Here is a 17,731-nt window from a genome sequence, read left to right on the forward strand (position 1 = left end):
TAGTACAACAGAGTATTAATTAGCTGCTAGGAGTAAATGCAATGCGCCCTAAACCTTGTCTATTATGGAAATGCACGGAAATTTAACTGCGGCTTCTAAACCGTGACGGAGGTAGTAGAATATCAGTTATGCACTAATTATGGAATTATCACATATTTTGATGTTTGGTATGATGGTTATTACACGCTAAATATGTTTTTTTCAAGAAATTTTGAACATATTCATCTTCAATCATGACAGTATGAAGAACATCAGAAATAAAAAAAAACTTACATTCATAATTGTTAGACCACTTAACGACGACTACAAGCATTGGAGCGAGATAAAGGCGCGATGTCGTCATCGCCAGTCCCTCGCCGGAGCCGGACACAACTTGTTGTAGTAGGCAGTCGAAAAGTCATCGTGCTAAGGCCTCATAGGACCAACGCACGAGAACATCAACCGGCACCGATGAAAAGAAGCTTAGGCCGGAAGAATCCAACCTGAAGACACATGAATGATGATGAACAAAGACTGAATCCGAGCAGATCCACCAAAGATAACCACCGAACGAATTTTGCAAGATTCGCTGAGGACACACCTCCAAACGCCCTTCGACAATGCTAAATGCACCATCGGGACGGTGGCTAGGCGAGAAGAACCTTATTTCATCTTTTAAAAGCTACTGCCATCTCAGCTTTCCGAGCAGAACATAAATCCTAACAAAACTTAAAGAAGCGCCTAAAAAAGAAACCCTTCCGTCGGTAAGGACCGGGATCCACCGCGAACCTATGACCCTAAGGCCACATGAGGCGTGACACATCGGCATAGTGGCGAACGGGAGGCAGAAACATTAGCCGTCTTTCCATGGAGGAGAGACGCTGGGACGCCACCAATTTTTCAAACTATGTATTCCACCGCCATTTCACCATGCTAAGAGCAACTCCAACGCAGCGACCCATTTTGTTCGTTTGGGTCATCCGAACACAGAAGTTGGCCCAACGGGATGACCAAAACGGACGCACGTGTCCTCCTGCTCTCCGTTTATTGTCCGCATTGACCCAAATTTAGCGCAAATATGAGAACAAATGGGTACAAAGTGGACAGAAGCAGACGCTCTCGTCGACCGCTGTCGTCTGCTTGTGTCCGCCCCTGGTCTCACTTATCAGTCACTGCGCCCGAGCTGGCGTCTACCTCCACAACGGCCGCTAGGAGGAGCGAGGCCACATGCGAGGCCGCCGCCGCGCTCACCGGCGAGCCTCCCTGCTCAGGCTACCGCCACGCTCGCCAAGGGGATCTCGGTCTCCGCGCTCATCGGCGAGGCCCCTGCGCAGGACGCCGCCGCGCTCGCCAGGGGGATCTCCGTCGTCGCGCTCATCGGCGATTCCCCCTGCACAGGCCGTCGTCGCGCTTGCGAGGGGGATCTTGGTCGCTGCGCTCATCGGCGAGCCCCCTGCAGAGGCCGCCGCCGCCGCGCTTGCCGGGGAGGTCTTCGCCGCCGCACGCACTCCAGGCCCTCCTCGCCGCTTCGGCCGGGCTCCCCCACTTCCTCCTTCTTCCCGGACCCACAAGAGGGACGAGGAGGGACGAACCACTGGCTCCTACACAACAAATGACGCCGGCAAGAAGACTTCATTAGCGGAGGCACGACAGGGCGGATCTCACGGCGTTCGGGTCCTGAATATCAGTGAGCGGAAGGGCACCACGGCGCGAGGGAGGAGCAGGGGCGGCGAAAGGAGGTGCCGATTGGCACGGAGAAGGCGTGGCCCCTGGTCTAGTTGTTGTTCGTTCTGTCTCCTTTTGTGTTCGCCTGTTGGGTGCCCGTCATATCCTTCAGATGTCCGCTAGGCAGACAGGCAACCCAAACGAATAAAAGACGGACAAAATCTATGTCCGTTTGAGTCATTGCGTTGGAGTTAGCAGACCCTGTATAATTGCGACCTACAAACGCATTTTACAGTTCGACGAGGTGGGGTTTTGCAGGACGAAATGTTGCGTTATAAAACAGAACCCGTATAATCGAACTGCATATTTTGAAATAAAACATTCGCGGGCAAAATTGGAACCACGGTCTACATCGAACATGATCATACAAACTACATTCACAGCCTGCATCACTTACTAGAGAGGGGAGCACACCTACTGGAGCTCATCGGAGCTCACCAGAGCTACTATCTATCCTACCGCACTACGCAAAATTGAGCTCACCGGAGTCGAGCTCGTGCGGTAGTAGATGCGCAGTGCGCTCAGTCGTCGTAGTCGTCGGAGAGCTCGATGTACATGCGCTCCTGCGCAGTCGCTTCGCGGCGCCACTCCTCCACCTTGTGGCCGAAGGCGAGGGCCGACGCGACACCCTGCTCATAGAGCATGGCGTCAATCTCCTCCTCCCTCCGGCGGCGCTGCTGGTCATCTTCCGCCTCTCATGCACTCCGCGCCAGCAGCACGGGCAAAAGGCTATCCATCTCCGCCAGAGCGAGGAAATCCTCCGTTCCGAAGACGGCCCCGGCACGTCGCTCCGGCGCCGCCTCGGTCTCCGGCTCCATCTTCACCGACGGGAGCTCTTCGAGCTCCCTCTTCACCGAGGGGAGGGAGGAGCACGAACGCACGCTCGATGCCTCGAAGGAGTTGCCGAGAAAAGGCGGTCGTGCGCGCGGTCGTACTCCTCTGTCTCGCGACGGAGGAGCGACGGCGGCGGCGTCTGGCCCCACTGCGTGTACCGGCTGCGGCGCGCTTACGGGCGGCGGCGGATCTGACGCAACGAGCCCTCTCGGAATCGTCGTTCCTACGGCTACCAGAGTTGGCCATCATAGGCGGTGGAATGGAGCGGCTACGCGGCGGAATGGAGGCGCGCGGCGGCGGATTGGAGACGTTGGCGGTGAGGTGGGGGAACTTTTCGCGACGGAGGAGGGATAGGGTTTCAACCCGCATCCAGCGGTCGAACCCGCAGATATACCGGCCGAGTGCTCGCGTTTACGAGCCACCGCAAAAGTTTTACGGATCGGGCCGCGTTTGCAGTATCTGGTATGCCAGGGAAAACAGACCAAACCCGCGTACTCGCCGGATTTTTTGCGGACCGGACGTTTTGCGGGGTCTGCTAGAGTTCCTCTAAATATGTTAAACACACACATTGAAGCAATTTAGGTGGATCGATTGGCATGGTTTGATGGCTGACGTTAATTAAATCTGTCCCTTATGAAGATATTAGGTGCGTGTTGCTAATACTAGTATTTGCTAGCCCCATGCTGTGAAATTCAATTTACTTTATTTGTTCCCGGAAGGAAGGAGAGGCATGCCCTTGCCAGCTTGGGCGAGTAGCACACTGTATTCGAGCATGTATTTCACCCTGTAGCTAAATCTACGCAAGAGTTGTTTGGAAATTAAATTGGTCACTCATCGATGAGACGATATTGTTCTGTTTTACCGGTGGTTAGGTCTAAAAAAAAAGCTCGAAGCTCGTGAGCTAAACGAGAGTAGATCGTGACTCGGCTCGAATCGATTCGAACTCGTAAAATAACGAATCAAGCCAAGCTTTATTTTAAAATCGTTTATAAATCAAGTTAAACGAGCAGAGTTCACGAGTACTCGTTAGGCTCGGTATAAACATCGTTCATCTACCATCGTCACGTATCCCAGGCCAGTCGCATGGACACAACATTGTGCTAAGTTGATCTCTTGTTCAATGGACCCAACGGCCCATTGGAACCTTGACCCACGCCCTGATCGGGGGCGTCCAGCCCAAGCAAGGCTGGTGGGCCCGTGTCGCACAGTGCTATAAAGAGGATGTGGGGATCATGGCACAGGATACGAGATTCGCCGCCGTCACTGGTTCCCCACTCTCAACCCTAATCCGATCGAGAGGGTAGCACTGAAGCGATGAGAAGTCCATCACCGCCGCTACCGGATCTCTCTCTGCTTCCCCACCGTGGTCATCACCTCACGACGGTCTCTGAAGGGAGCTCATCGAGTTCACCATAAGGTAATAATCTACTATTTCATACCGAACACATCTAGCCTAAGATCCACCGGATCTATCAATGGTATCATGAGCAAGGTTAGCATTAGATGTGTTTTCGGATGAAACAACAACAAGAAAAGTTTCCCCTCCCCTGGAACCCTAGAACATGGTAGAAAGAAAAGGTCCCTCACTGGGAAAAGTTGCGCTGCCGCAAGGCCGCGTCGTTCCTCTCGATCCGGACGGGCATCGGCAAGCCGAGCCGTTCGGAAGAAGAACACCACCCCTTATCGGGGCAAAGAATCTACCCCTTCGGGGGCAAAGAAAAGGTCGGATTGAATCCGAAAAAGCAAACAAACAAAAAAGCGGGGAAAGACAAGCAAAGAGAAATCACCCCTCCGGGGGCAAAGTACGTGCACCACGGCCATGCCGTTCGACGGCGGCGCGCTTCCGCAAAGGGAAACGCGCCACCGGCGAAGGGGAGGCAACGGCGCAAAATGGTGTGATGTTGGTGCCGCTTTGCATACCATGTCTCTCTCTTTCTCTCTGTGAGAATGGAGTTGGAGAAAAAGAAAATAGAAGAGGAGCCTTAGTCGACCGCTCGACGGCGGCGCACCCACCGCAAGGCGTGTGCGCAGCCGGCGAGGGGAAGGCCTCGGCTCCGGGGGAGAGAAAGGAGAAGGCAGCGCACGCGGCGCGGGAAACCTTGGTCGCCGTTGTCGGCGGCCGGACGGTGGCTGCAGCTGCTGCCGCCTGCGCAAGAGTGCGAGAGAAAGAGGCGAGGCCACGCGCGCGCGGCACGAGAGCAAAAAGGGGATAAGCCCCGGCGCGGTGGCCGGCCACTGATGCCGGCGCGTGCTGGAGCCAAAGGAACCGTCGACGTGTTCGGGAGCCAGAGGACCCGCACGGCGCGTGCAGGAGCGAGAGAAGGCGAGCGGCGCGAGGGGAGGAGGGAATGACCGAGGGTTTCGGTCCTCTCCCCTCGGCCACGGTCCTTGATCTGGCGAAACAGGTGCTGGAGCGTTGGATCACATCCAACGGCGCAGAGGAAACCCTAGCGCCGCGACGGGCCACTCGGGCCGAAGCTGACGGCTGGGCCTGCCAGGCAAAAAGCGCGCCAGAGGGCCGACCCTGGCCGTGGCAAGGCCTCTGGCCGGCGCGAGGATAATGGGCCGAGGCTCAGGCCGAAGGCAAGGAAAAAGGCCGGCTCAGGCCGAAAGCAGGGCAAAAGGCCCGCACAACTTTTTCCTTTTTTCTTTATAAGGGATTTTGTTTTCTGTCTAGGTGTTAGGCAGATTCAAAATAATTCTTCTATGCATATTTTCCTATGAAAAATATGTTTAGAAAATGGCAAACAAAAATGTTCAACGCTTCTGTCAATTTAGACAGAATTGTTGTTTTATTTTTCTGAAAAGAAAAGTAAAAAGATTTCTGAGAATAAAATAGTTTTCTCGGAAAAGGAAAAGTTCATGAATTTTATAAAAGGGCTTATAAAGTTCATGATTTTTTTAATAAAGACAGAATAATTTTCTGTAATATTAACATGATTTTTCTGCAAAGAAAAATAAAAGATTCTAAAAATAAAAGAAAGATTTTCAAAAAGAGAAAAGTTCATGGATTTTATAAAAGGAAAATAAAGTTCATGAATTTTTTATTTTTTAACAAAATATTTTTCTGTAAAGGTGCATGAATTTTATATTCACGTTTTCCGCTGCAAAATAAATGTTTAATCCTCCAATTAAATTGGAACCAACGGGAAAATTTAATTGGAAGAACTGTTATTAGCAAAAAAATGCCCTTGTGGTTGAAATAAGATTCAAACAGTTTCCACTATGACAATAGAATGATGTTTGTTTTTAAAGTTAAGATATGGTATTGTTGTTTTCTGACCAACATTGATGATAACAATACTATATTTGTATGAGTCATCTTATGTTCTAAGCTTAAATCTCTGATAAATTTTATATCAAAGTGATCAATTTTCACAGCACACATAAAGAAATGCATATGGTTAATGATGATGATGATTATTTTTTAGCAAAGTTGTTCAATAGAAATACTATCATCACATTGTTTATGAGTTATATGCATTATTTCCATTTCTCCCCAACAGTGATATGGAATTAATGCAGAAGAATGATGTTTTATTCTAATTCTGCCACAACGGTGATTTAGAATATACAAAAAGGTTTTAAAAGTTTTAATGTGCATAATTTTAACCAGACCAACGTAGGGTTATTTTTTATGCTCATTATTGTTTGTTTATTAGCTAAGCTCTCCCAGACTAAAAGTTTTCTTTTCATGCTTTCATTCATGAAAGCGAATGTTTGGGTACTAGTGACCCGAAAGATGGAAAAGAAAGGTCATAACTTGAGGGAATATATTCTCTCTAAATAATGGCTTCACAAGAAAAGAACTCTTGGATATTAATTCAAGAAAAGAAAGAGATATATCATTGAGAGTCTTAGTTGACGAATGTCTTTCATGTACTCTCTATGAAGCAGTCTCCCTTTTCATTCAACACGATTGAGATACATGCATGCTTAATTTGACCAACGTCGGATCAAGTATGTGTGTCAAAGATAATTCAGATTTATTTCTGAATTTGATGATTGAATATGCAGTCAAAAGAGCCAATTATGGCATTTATGTCCCTTACAGGGAATTACTCGCATGGTGGGAAAAGTCTGGGAAAAATGCATGTGTAACCGGGTAAAGTTGACATTGTATTATGTCAACAATCCGTGTATGGCGGGAGAAATTTTGGCAAAGGCCTTATCCTGTATGACAGGAGAAACTTATGATGACTCACGTACGGTTAATGTGTCCCACTATGGGAGAAAAGTATGGAGTACCTATTAAGCTTTCCTAGTATCGACCGTACACCTTACGTGTAACGGTCATTAAGCAATCACTAAATCCAAAAAGGATAAAAGTAACAGACGAACCTAAAGACAAGAATGATATGCAAGTGTGACTTGCAAAAGTGACAATGATAAAGAACTCTGTTGAGTTTCTGAAATGAAATGAGGAAAAAGTACTCCCATACTAGTTAACTTATAACTTCATTTTACATGAAGTGATAAGATGAATGAGCTAGATAATCGAAGTTTCCTCATTTCACAAGAGCGATAATGGGTTTCGAAATTGTGGCAGAAAAGTTCTTGCCACATTTCGAGGGGGAGAAAGAGACATGAAATACATTGTAGTGTATTTCAATACTCCTCTGTACTTTAGATGATGTGATGCACATTACTCCTCTGTACTTTAGATGATGTGATGCACATTATGCATCTAAAGTGATCCATTAATGAAGAATGTGATTGTCAAGGGGACTACGACAGTCATTAGAATACCGTCATTATGATACCCCTAAAGAAAAGAAACAGTTGTATTTCCGGATCTTTTATAGTTCCGATAGCAGATTAAGGAATACAACAGTGGTGCTTAAAGTGCCATAAAGAAGAAAGTTTAAAGATACACTATTTCTTTAGTGAAGATGGAGTAATCTGGGGGAGCATGTTGTATGACCTATACAACACCTGTTGTTAGCTCTACAAGGGATCTTGTGATACAGGTCCGTGTAATACCTATTGCCTTTTGGAAATGGGTGACTATAGAATTAATTTGCCTTTTGGCAATGACAGAGCAACGACAACCCCATATGAAAGAAGTGCCAGTACTTGAGATTTTGATGGTCTCTAGGAATGTGAAAATCAGATACTTGTGATTACTATAAAGTCTATGTTAGTGAAAGTCTGACATTTGAAGTTCACTAACATAGACTTTATGAAGGGTCTACAAGGAAAATGTGACTCCAAAGGAAATATGTAAAGGTGTAAAACATGACTTAAATCGAAAGATTTTGTGCAAAGAAAATGAGAGGACAATTGCATTCATGCAAAGTTATAGAATGGGAAATTCGTTTCCCAATTCCTTTGCATGTGGATGATGTCCTACTTGCTAGTGGTGATGTCAATCTACTGCAGGAGGAGAAAAGAAGTTCTTGCCCTCAAAGTTCAAAAGAATAAAAGGGGGTATTAGGAATGTCGCATGGACATGCTAAGACAGATCTCTAAAGTATGCATACGAGAAAACCTACGCCTGTCCTTATAGTCAAGGGTAATGGAACTGGAAACTATGGTGTTTCAAAAGTTAATAAGAAAAGATTGTAAACGAATATGGTACCATATGCTTTAGTTGTTGAAAGCTCAAGATATTACCCTGACACTGTTCACGTATATATCCGGGTTGTTTTGGCAATGTTCAGTCCATAGATAAATCAATGGCATGGAGTCAAAGATATCAGCCTCATGCTGAAAGAAATAAGTGCTCTCAAAAGATTGTGAGTACAAAGGCAGGACTTGTGAAATGTATAGCGAAATCCACAATTGTCGCTAACTTTCATACTCGGAGTTTTGTGTGGAAAATCTCCAAATGAGTGAAACGATTGTCATCAATGTGATGCAATGATATGTTATAGCTTGATATGAGGCTGAGGGACAGGCAAAATGGTTAAGGCTACCTGTACCCGGAGTTGATAATGGTTGAAAACAATGATAACCATTTTAAGTTCTTTCGCTCCTGTCACAACGAGTCAAGTGTTGATGCCAAACAAACTGACAAAGAGTTACGTGTTGTGAAGGAGAAAGTCTGGAATTATGGAAAACTGCTTGAAGCATAAAAGCAACAAACAAGTGTTTGCAGATCTGCTTATCAAAGGCTTACCACCCAGTGTGTTCGAAGAACACAGAGTCGACATGGGTTTTATGGTATACTCTAATATTTCCAGACAATAAAGGGCCCAAGGTTAAAGAATCTGTCTCAAAAATAGAGAGGTACAGTGTGGATGTCTGATTTCATCGGCAATTGAGCTGTGACGATGAAACATGCCCTATGTATTGATCTGTTGCAAAACGAGTAAAGTTAAAAGCATATGATGAGATCAAGGGGGGGAATGTTAGGTTGATCTCTCGTTCAATGGGCCCAACGGCTCATTGGAACCTTGACCCACGCCCTGATCGGGGGCGTTCAGCCCAAGCAAGGCTGGTGGGCCCCTGTCGCGCAGTGCTATAAAGAGGAGGTGGGGACCATGGCACAAGATACGAGGTTCGCCGCCGCCACTGGTTCCCCACTCTCAACCCTAATCCGATCCAGAGGGTAGCACTGAAGCGATGGGAAGTCCATCACCGCCACTACCGAATCTCTCGCTGCTTCCCCACTGTCGTCACCACCTCACGACGGTCTCTGGAGGGAGCTCATCGAGTTCACCATAAGGTAATAATCTACTATTTCATACCGAACACATCTAGTCTAAGATCCACGGGATCTATCACATTGAACCCATCGCAAAACACTAGGCTAAGCCATTAAGGAGACGCACGTCAAGATTCCTCGCCTTGAATTTCTGACGAAATAGCGAGATACTAATCTTTCGATTCCCCTCTTGTCTTATATGTTTCTGAATCGTGAGTTCGTGAGGACAAGAGTGCCACGTAAACACATCCCTCGGATCCTGTACATGTTACTAAATTGATCATTATTGTGGTCATGTACAAGTTACTGACTTGTTGATTATTGTAGTCATGTATATGTTATTGACTTGCTAACATATTGATGGTACTAACAATTGTAAGTTAAGCTACTTACAATTGTTTGTGAACATTGTGTATGCTTAATATGTATATGTTACATTTCCATTTAATAATTTGCATCATATTCTTATGGTTTTATTTTTTTCTCTTTATTTTTATATCTCTAACAAGCTTAATGAGCTAAATGAGCTAGCTCGCGAGCTATACAAGTCGAGCCAATCTTGGATTTAAGCTTGTTATAGTAACGAGTCGTGTCAAGCTAGCTCGTTAATCAAACGAGCTCTAGCGAGTCGAGATGAGTTGGCTCGACTCGGCTCGAATTCCAGGTCTACCGGTGGTGTCCATGAGTAATTCTGTGTTGCTGCATAAAAAATGCTATGCTTAGAGCATCTCTAGAAGACCCTGTATAAGTGGTCAAAACCATAAAAAAAATTGTGTTTTACAATTTTGGTCATAAAAAGTGTACAGAATAAAAACCGTAAAAGTGGTCTAACCCGTAAATTTTTTAAGAGGCACTGTAAAGCCACACCCGAAATCCTTATCTTTAAAGGTTGAAAGGCCGATTCTAGAGGGGCCCGTATACCTGTCAAACCTCGTCGGAGCAAACTCGCCGCTGTGGAGTTTGCCAGAATCCACCCTAAACTTACCGGAATTCATCACCGCACGCCGGAAAAGACCGCTGGATGCCTCAATCGATCGCCGCTAGTTTGAAATCGACGAGCTCGACCTCGATGGCCTCCCATGACCTCAGCCTGGCCGTCAGAATCCTCCCAGCGTGGCAGGCAAAGGGGCACGGCTCGGCCAGCGCGGCTGACAATAGAGCAAGTCGATGACGATGGAGGCGACGGGGCATGGCCGGGGTGACAAGGCATGGTCGGCGAGGTTGGGCGCGGTCGGCATGGTGATGGGACGCGGCCGAGGGGGATGGGTGATGGGGCGCGGCCGACGGGCGAGGCGGTGCGTCCGACGGGGTTGGACGCGGCCGGCTTGGCCGACTGGAGGAAGAGGCGGCGGCCGCTGGACCGGAGGAAAGAGCTCTTTATCGTAGTTTTACAGTTTCTGTTGAGACATAGCTAAAATTGATCTTTAAAATGCCATTTTTTCGATCCACATCCTACTTTTATAGTTTGCGTTTTTACGGTGTATATTAGAGATGCTCTTACGGTGGGCTTATTGCCGATTATATCTTTTTTCTTTTTTGCGATGAAATTGCCTATTAGATCTACACATGAGGATGTAAGTGGGCTGTTTGCTGGACGCATTTCAACTTGGCCACATTGCCCATCACTTTGTACATGGGATTAAGTGGTAGCCCAGTTAATTTTTATGTGGGACTTATGACGTCCATATACTGTCCATATACTGCAACATTCATACTTTTATAGTATTTCTGAGATAAAAAAATTGTCCATATAATTTCTGAGATAAAAATACTGTCCATATTCTAAATCTTTCTTCAGAAAAAAAATATACTTTCTAAGATAAAAATATTGTCCATATTCTAAATCTTTCTTCAGAAAAAAATATGCTTTCTCAGATAAAAATATACTGCAACAAAATAGTATTTCTCAGATAAAAATACTCCGAATCTTTCTTCAGATTAAACATCTCTCTGCAGCTCACACTCTCGGATAATTATTAAACTACATGATAAAATGTATACTTCCACAAAGCAACAACAACTTGCTCCACAAAGCAACAGCAACTTGCACCATGAATCAACTTGGTTTCTGTGTGAAACTCCTAAGCTCATCCTGACGAAGCAACAACAACTTGGAGAATATATAAACTTGCTCCACAAAGCTGAACTTGGCGAAGCAACAGCAACTTGAAGTCATGCAATTTTATATAAAGGAAAATATAACAAATCTAACTTGGAGAATTTCTTTCTAACCAACTCCTCTAAAACAAGCTGATCCGCCACGAAATCAAGTACAGTGAAGTTCCATACAAAGTTTGAATAGGTAGCGAAAAGACATGACTAATTCTGCATCATAACAAGAGCAGACGAAATAAGAACCAATGGAATAGATGGGTCAGGCAACTCACCTATAGTCTTCAGTCTTGCTGGGTTATGGTTCCCTGCATAAGAAGGCACCGTAAATATTTTACCATTTGTGAAATAATTAAAATATGGTAGTCACTAGACAAATGAGAAGAACATATTTGTACTAAATTTGTATATGTTGTCATGATAACTCTGCCAGCTTCTACAGTATAGTCCAGCACCCTTTTGTGACTGGTTAATGAGGAAAAACCAACAAAAACTAAATTTCAGAATTGACAGTGGCAATATATCTTGTAGTACATTTCATATAAGTCATAATCTTACTCAAATCTCCACATTTAGATCATAAAAAGAGACGCAAGAATTAGCGGATCCATACAGTCTATTTGTCTGCCATTGTAAACTCATTAGTTATATCTTATTTGTACAGAAAAATTGCTGGAATGAAAGTAAGAAATAATCAATTCCTAGCAGCAATCAATTCCTAGCAGCAAGTGTAACTAGTGAGACCAATACAACTATACAAGGCCACCATGCTGCATACCCAAGGAAAGGAAAGGTAAGTAAATACCTCAGTTAATAGTAGTGGTCTTCCTGAACAATGTCACACTGAACATCAGATTTATACCAATCTTGGTGGCAGATCAAGGCTTCGACAGTCTTGTTGCTCAGTCTGCTTCTATAATCGCTTACCACACGATGTCCAGTACTAAAAGCTGATTCGGATGGTACCACGGAAGCTGGTACAACAAGAATATCACGAGCTATACAAGAAAGGATGGGATACTTCGAAGAATGAATATACCACCATTGAAGAATGTTGAAATTGTCTGTGCGATCGAATGTTTCTTCCTCCAAGTATCTATCAAGGGGAGGTGCAGAAGGGTTGTCCGGGCTGGGAGGAGAGGGAGAAGGAGGGGAGGCTGGCTGGCCCGAGGGATCCGCCGCCGTGGCTGGCTAGGGTTCGTCGCGGAGGAGAGGCTGGTTGTTGGGGAGGGGAGGGGAGGGGAAGGTGAGATCTGTGCATACCTGGGAGCAGAGGAGGAGGCGGTGGAGCAGGTGCCGGGATTTCCCCAGCGATTTCCTCTGGCGGCGGTGGGGGAGCCGAAGATGGCGTCGGAAGGATGAGGGACGGTGGTGGCGGCGACGCCATGGATCGGCAAGATGAAGACGCATTCCCAGCGATTTCCTCAGCGATTTCCTTGGACGGCGGTGGCGGTGGCGGTGGCGGCGGCGCCATGGATCGGGAGCGGGATGGACCTGGGGATCGGGAGGCAACGGTGCGGTGGACTGCCGATGGGCTTTTCTGGACTATCCATTTATCCAAGTTAATTTTTATGAATGTCCACAAAAGCCATTTAAGAATTTTTTTGATGGATGGCAAATGTGAGACTAATGAGTCCGAGCGCCATTTACATCCCTATCTACACACATAGGTATCGTCTTTCTACCAAACCGAAAATACATAAGCTTCGGACGTAGGTTACATGATTCCTCCCACTAATTGTCATGTCAGCATCTCTCCTATTAATTATGTAGGTTGGGTCCGTACATCTCTCCTATTAAACCTCCCGCCCCTTGCGTATCAACGGATAAAGATGGTAATCACAGCCCGGTTGATCAACATGCAAAGGACATGAAAATTTACTTATTGTAATTTTTCATTTTTGCAGCAAGCAGTACAGTAAAAAGAATAGATCAAGTACTCATGTAGTACTGAGCAGCGGTTGACTCCACAGCGTACTGCTCTGTGTGGACGGTGAACACTGTAGTACAGCCACTTTATTTTTGGGAGTATGTATGTACGGATATAGTAAAAATCAAGGACCACCTTCCTGCCTGCCGGGGGTAAACATCGGCATATGCTCTATAATTTTGTTCTTCTAGCGGATGGAAATATATGCAAATGCATGCGCTCACCTCAACAAACACAAACAAGCTGACGCCATAATATTTGTTGCTTTATTTCGGAAAACAATATTTGTTGCCCACATCTCTAGCAGATTCTCTGTCCTAAAAGTCCAAAATATATCCTTTATCTTACAATAGTATTTTATAATATTTACTGATTAACACTTTCTGCATCTCCCCCCTAAAGGTAAGCTCCAAAATTAATATCTAGTAAACACAATTCATTTAACATTTAGCATGCAAGCTTAAGGAATGGGCTAGATGAATATAAACGCCTTCAAATATTTTAAGCAAACCACCAAACTTTTCTTAAGAAAAACATCTTAATGAATGTGCTAAATGAAAATAAATGCCTTAAATTTTTTAACCTATTTTCTTTTAAGAAATCAGCTAGAGATGCTCTCAAAAGTGCGTAGCAAAATATTAGTTGCCTATTTTGGAGTAGGGCGTTTTGGAGCTCGGGCTACATTGCAGCTTTAATTTTTGACAAAGTCAAAATCCAATCTTTTCAGTTTAAAAAGAATCTGAAAAATATACACAAGTACACATGCATGAAATGTATATGTATGTAAAAAAATAGGATGAAATACTTTAAGATGTGATCTGGACAAAAACTCAAATTCATAGACTTTTGGGATGAACAATATCATGTGTTAAAAAGGCATAAATTTATCTTTTTTGTAGAGACCTCGTTTCAACGTATTTTTTTAACCATTTACACATATGTGTATTATGCCTCCATGTATATCCATTTTCTTTTTTGAAATGTAGAAATATGAATTTTGATGAATTTTGGGTTTTCAAAAACAGGGTGCCATGGAGCCCGAGCTCCAATAGGCATTTTCACCTATTTTGTTACATGTCTGCATTTTGAGAAAACACATGGTGACAAGCATCTACACCCGAACCCCTCAAACCCTTCTCAAACGCCCGGACAGGCTGCCTGATCATCGTATGGTCATAAAAATTCAACCCAGAAGAACCTCTCAAACCGGCTTCAAACGTCCGGGCTGAGTGACACCTCCCATTTCCAGCCCAAATATGGGGCAGATATGGGAAAGCCTGGGCGCGACTGGGCACGCCCGCCATGTCGGACCCGGTAGTCGGACCCTACCTCAAATTGCATCAAATCCCCCAAACCCTTCCTCCTCCTCCCGTCACCCGCCAACATTTCCTATACCCGACCCTTCGCCGTCCGGCACCCTTGCTATCCATCCTCACCACTTGTCCCGATCCGCTGTCGTGATGTCTTCCACCCCATCCCTGACCGCCGCGAAGGAGACGCGGTCCACCTCGTCTTTCGGTGGGCCTTCCTCCGCTTCGTCTTGCAAGCCGGAGAACATCGCATGTAAGTTGCGCCGTCGCCGGCAGCGATAGAGGGAGTTGGCCGCCGTCGTCGGAAGGCCAAGACATTTGGAGAGGTTGAGCTCCAGAAGGAGATGTTGCAACTCTCATGCGACGCGGAGGATGCAAAAATCATGCTCGTGGATGAATCCACTTTGGATTAATACGCCAAAAAATGGCTTGTGGACAGGAAGAAGGAGACCAATGACCGTAGAGCGTTGGAGGCGGCCAGGGCGGCTACGGCTGCGGCAGCGGAGCAGGCGACAAAGATGCACGCGGTGGAGGCAGCCCAGATGCAGGCGCCGATCATTGCGAGGATGCACGCAGAGGAGGCAGCCCGGATGCAGGCGGAGATGGATGCTCAGGCGGAGCACGATGCATGAATGAACCCGTTCGGCTAGTGATCCGACATCACTTGTCGGTCGGACATTGATTTTATTTTAACACATCCATTTGGTTGAACTATGCTATCATTTCCATTTGTTTAAGATTGTTGAATTTGGATAATTTATATCGAATGATCGGCGTGCATAATTTTATATGGATTTAAGAGTACGAATATAAGATATGTGGATGTACAGAATAAAATATGAAGGACCGAATGTGTTCGTGAATGTATCCAAACACACACGCGAACGTTTAAGGGGCCGGATTTGAAGGGTTTAGTTGTAGATGTTGTTATCTAACTGAAGTTCTCTGAAGGTACCAGATGAATACACCTTGCTGGCAATTTTAATTGCGGCGCGAGATCAAATGGTGACAGTTTTTGCCTGTTTTCTTAAATTTTTCTTCCTTACACAAACTGTCATGCGCCTGTGGAAAATATGCTAGCAAAAAAGTTCGCAAATCTCACCCCTCACAATGAGCGTTCACCAGCTATTAAGATATTTTTGAACGTAATACAAATACAAAGAGTGAGGCATTTTGGCTCTCGGCCTCCATGAAGGCCTTTTTTCTGAAAAATTCAAAAATCAATTTTTTAGTTTTAAGAAAAACTGGATTTGTTTTAGAAATAAACGAGGATGCTATGCGTATGTGTGTGAAATTTCAGGATGAAATATCTTAAAATGGTATCTATATAAAAAAGAAAAAATTATACCTTGAAAGATAAATAGTGTGATGTGTTAAAAAGTCTTAGATTTTTTTTTTGCACAATCCTCATTTCAACGTATTTTATCATGAGAATTCACACACTTGTGCATTATGCCTCCAAGTATATATATAGTTTTTCTCAGAATTTTCAAAAATGTAAAAATTCAAAATTTAATGAATTTTCAAAAATTGTCCTCATTGGAGCTCATCCTTCAAAAGGGATTTTCATGCATACACCATGCATCTCTGTAATCGACGGAAACACCACCTCTTTAAACAAACATCACAAAAATCCTGAAATAAAAAAAAACTAATGACCACTGTCAAATTTATGTCTTAAATCCTATTAGGTTAGTTTCACCACAAAAATAGACGCACCCATCATGCATGTCATCTTTGGCTAAGCTAGTTTGTTGAGGACGATTCTTGTGGTCGACGCTCGACGATGCTAGTCTCCAGGGCCGTGCAACTCTCGTAGCGTAGCATGCATGCACGCACGTGTCCTGTCGTGACAAAGCTGAATGTAACGCCATCGACCCATCTCCATCACGAGATATTTTTTCACTGTTTTGACCACGATCCACATGCTGTGTCAGGAATCAAAATACACGCCGGGTAAACATTGCAAGTTAATCCCTCGACCATTTTGTGTCTTGTGTGGTTGGGACCATTAAATGGGTCGATTCGAACGGACGATGCTTCTGTTCGTTTTTTATCTGTTTGAATCAGTCGTCCGTTCGACGTTCGTTCCGTTTTAGATTTGGATCGACAGTGCACCTAAGGCGTCGCCCTAAAATCAAATTAATGCAAACCAAGATTTTTGATGGAAATATGAGACCTTGCACCAAGATCGAAAAGCAAACAGCTCATACAAAACTTTCTTAAATTTTGTACCGAAGAAACTTTTGAAACTTGCTCAACACTTTCTTTCTCTCTTTTTTTTGCACTTCTTTTCTTTATTATTTTTCTTTTTTTCTCTCTCTTTCTAAGCAATGCATAGAAATCTGAAAACTACTACAACGATGAACTTGGTGCAGATCTAAAAAATAAAAAACATGCAAGGAATGCGACAACAAGATCTCAGCGTCAACAAGATTTTGAGATATATTTCTGGTGAGGCTTTGGACTATAGGACAGAAAAATTTCCAACAAAACCTACCAGTCTAAAGGGATGATAACCACATGAACTATGTTAACAGATCCTATCATGTAAACGAAAGCTCTCGTACCAAGATGATAGGTACAAACCCGTTGAAGGATTCACGCCCGAGGGTGGTCCGATCTTCACGGCGTAGGATCCAATCGGGGAGGGTAACTAGCTGCAAGCAGCGGGGATAACTAGCTTTATACCTGCCAAGGTTGTATGCGACCCATACATTGGGGATGGCTGAACGAAGCTACAAGAACTTCAACCCGCTGTCCGAACAATCGCAGAACCACAAACCGGGACTAACCCACACAAAACGGCCGAAACCGTAGAGCACGAGGTAGGATGAATCAGAGACTCCTTCTCGCGAATCCGAATGAACGCACAAGAGAAAAGGTAGCAAGATCTCTCGGATCTCAAGCAGTCTTGGCTGCAAAGCTTATAGCTGTTTTTGGTTTGATAAAAAGGCCCTTAACAAGTTGTGTGTGTGTGGTGTGTGTGTAGGGGGGGGGGGGGTTATAGCAGGGACAACCCCCCTTAGCTAGGTGTGAAAAGGGTTCAAAATGGTGCAGAATTTATATGCCTCCCTTGGGTGAAGAGTAGTCAACTTGGTGAGTTATTGGAGAGTTCCTCGGAAATTCGCGAAACATTCATCAACTTGGACACCTTCCACCAAAACTTGAATATCTTGAGCTACACAACTT

Source organism: Hordeum vulgare, chromosome 4H, assembly GCF_904849725.1.
Source record: "Hordeum vulgare subsp. vulgare chromosome 4H, MorexV3_pseudomolecules_assembly, whole genome shotgun sequence".
In the NCBI taxonomy this organism is placed as follows: domain Eukaryota; kingdom Viridiplantae; phylum Streptophyta; class Magnoliopsida; order Poales; family Poaceae; genus Hordeum; species Hordeum vulgare.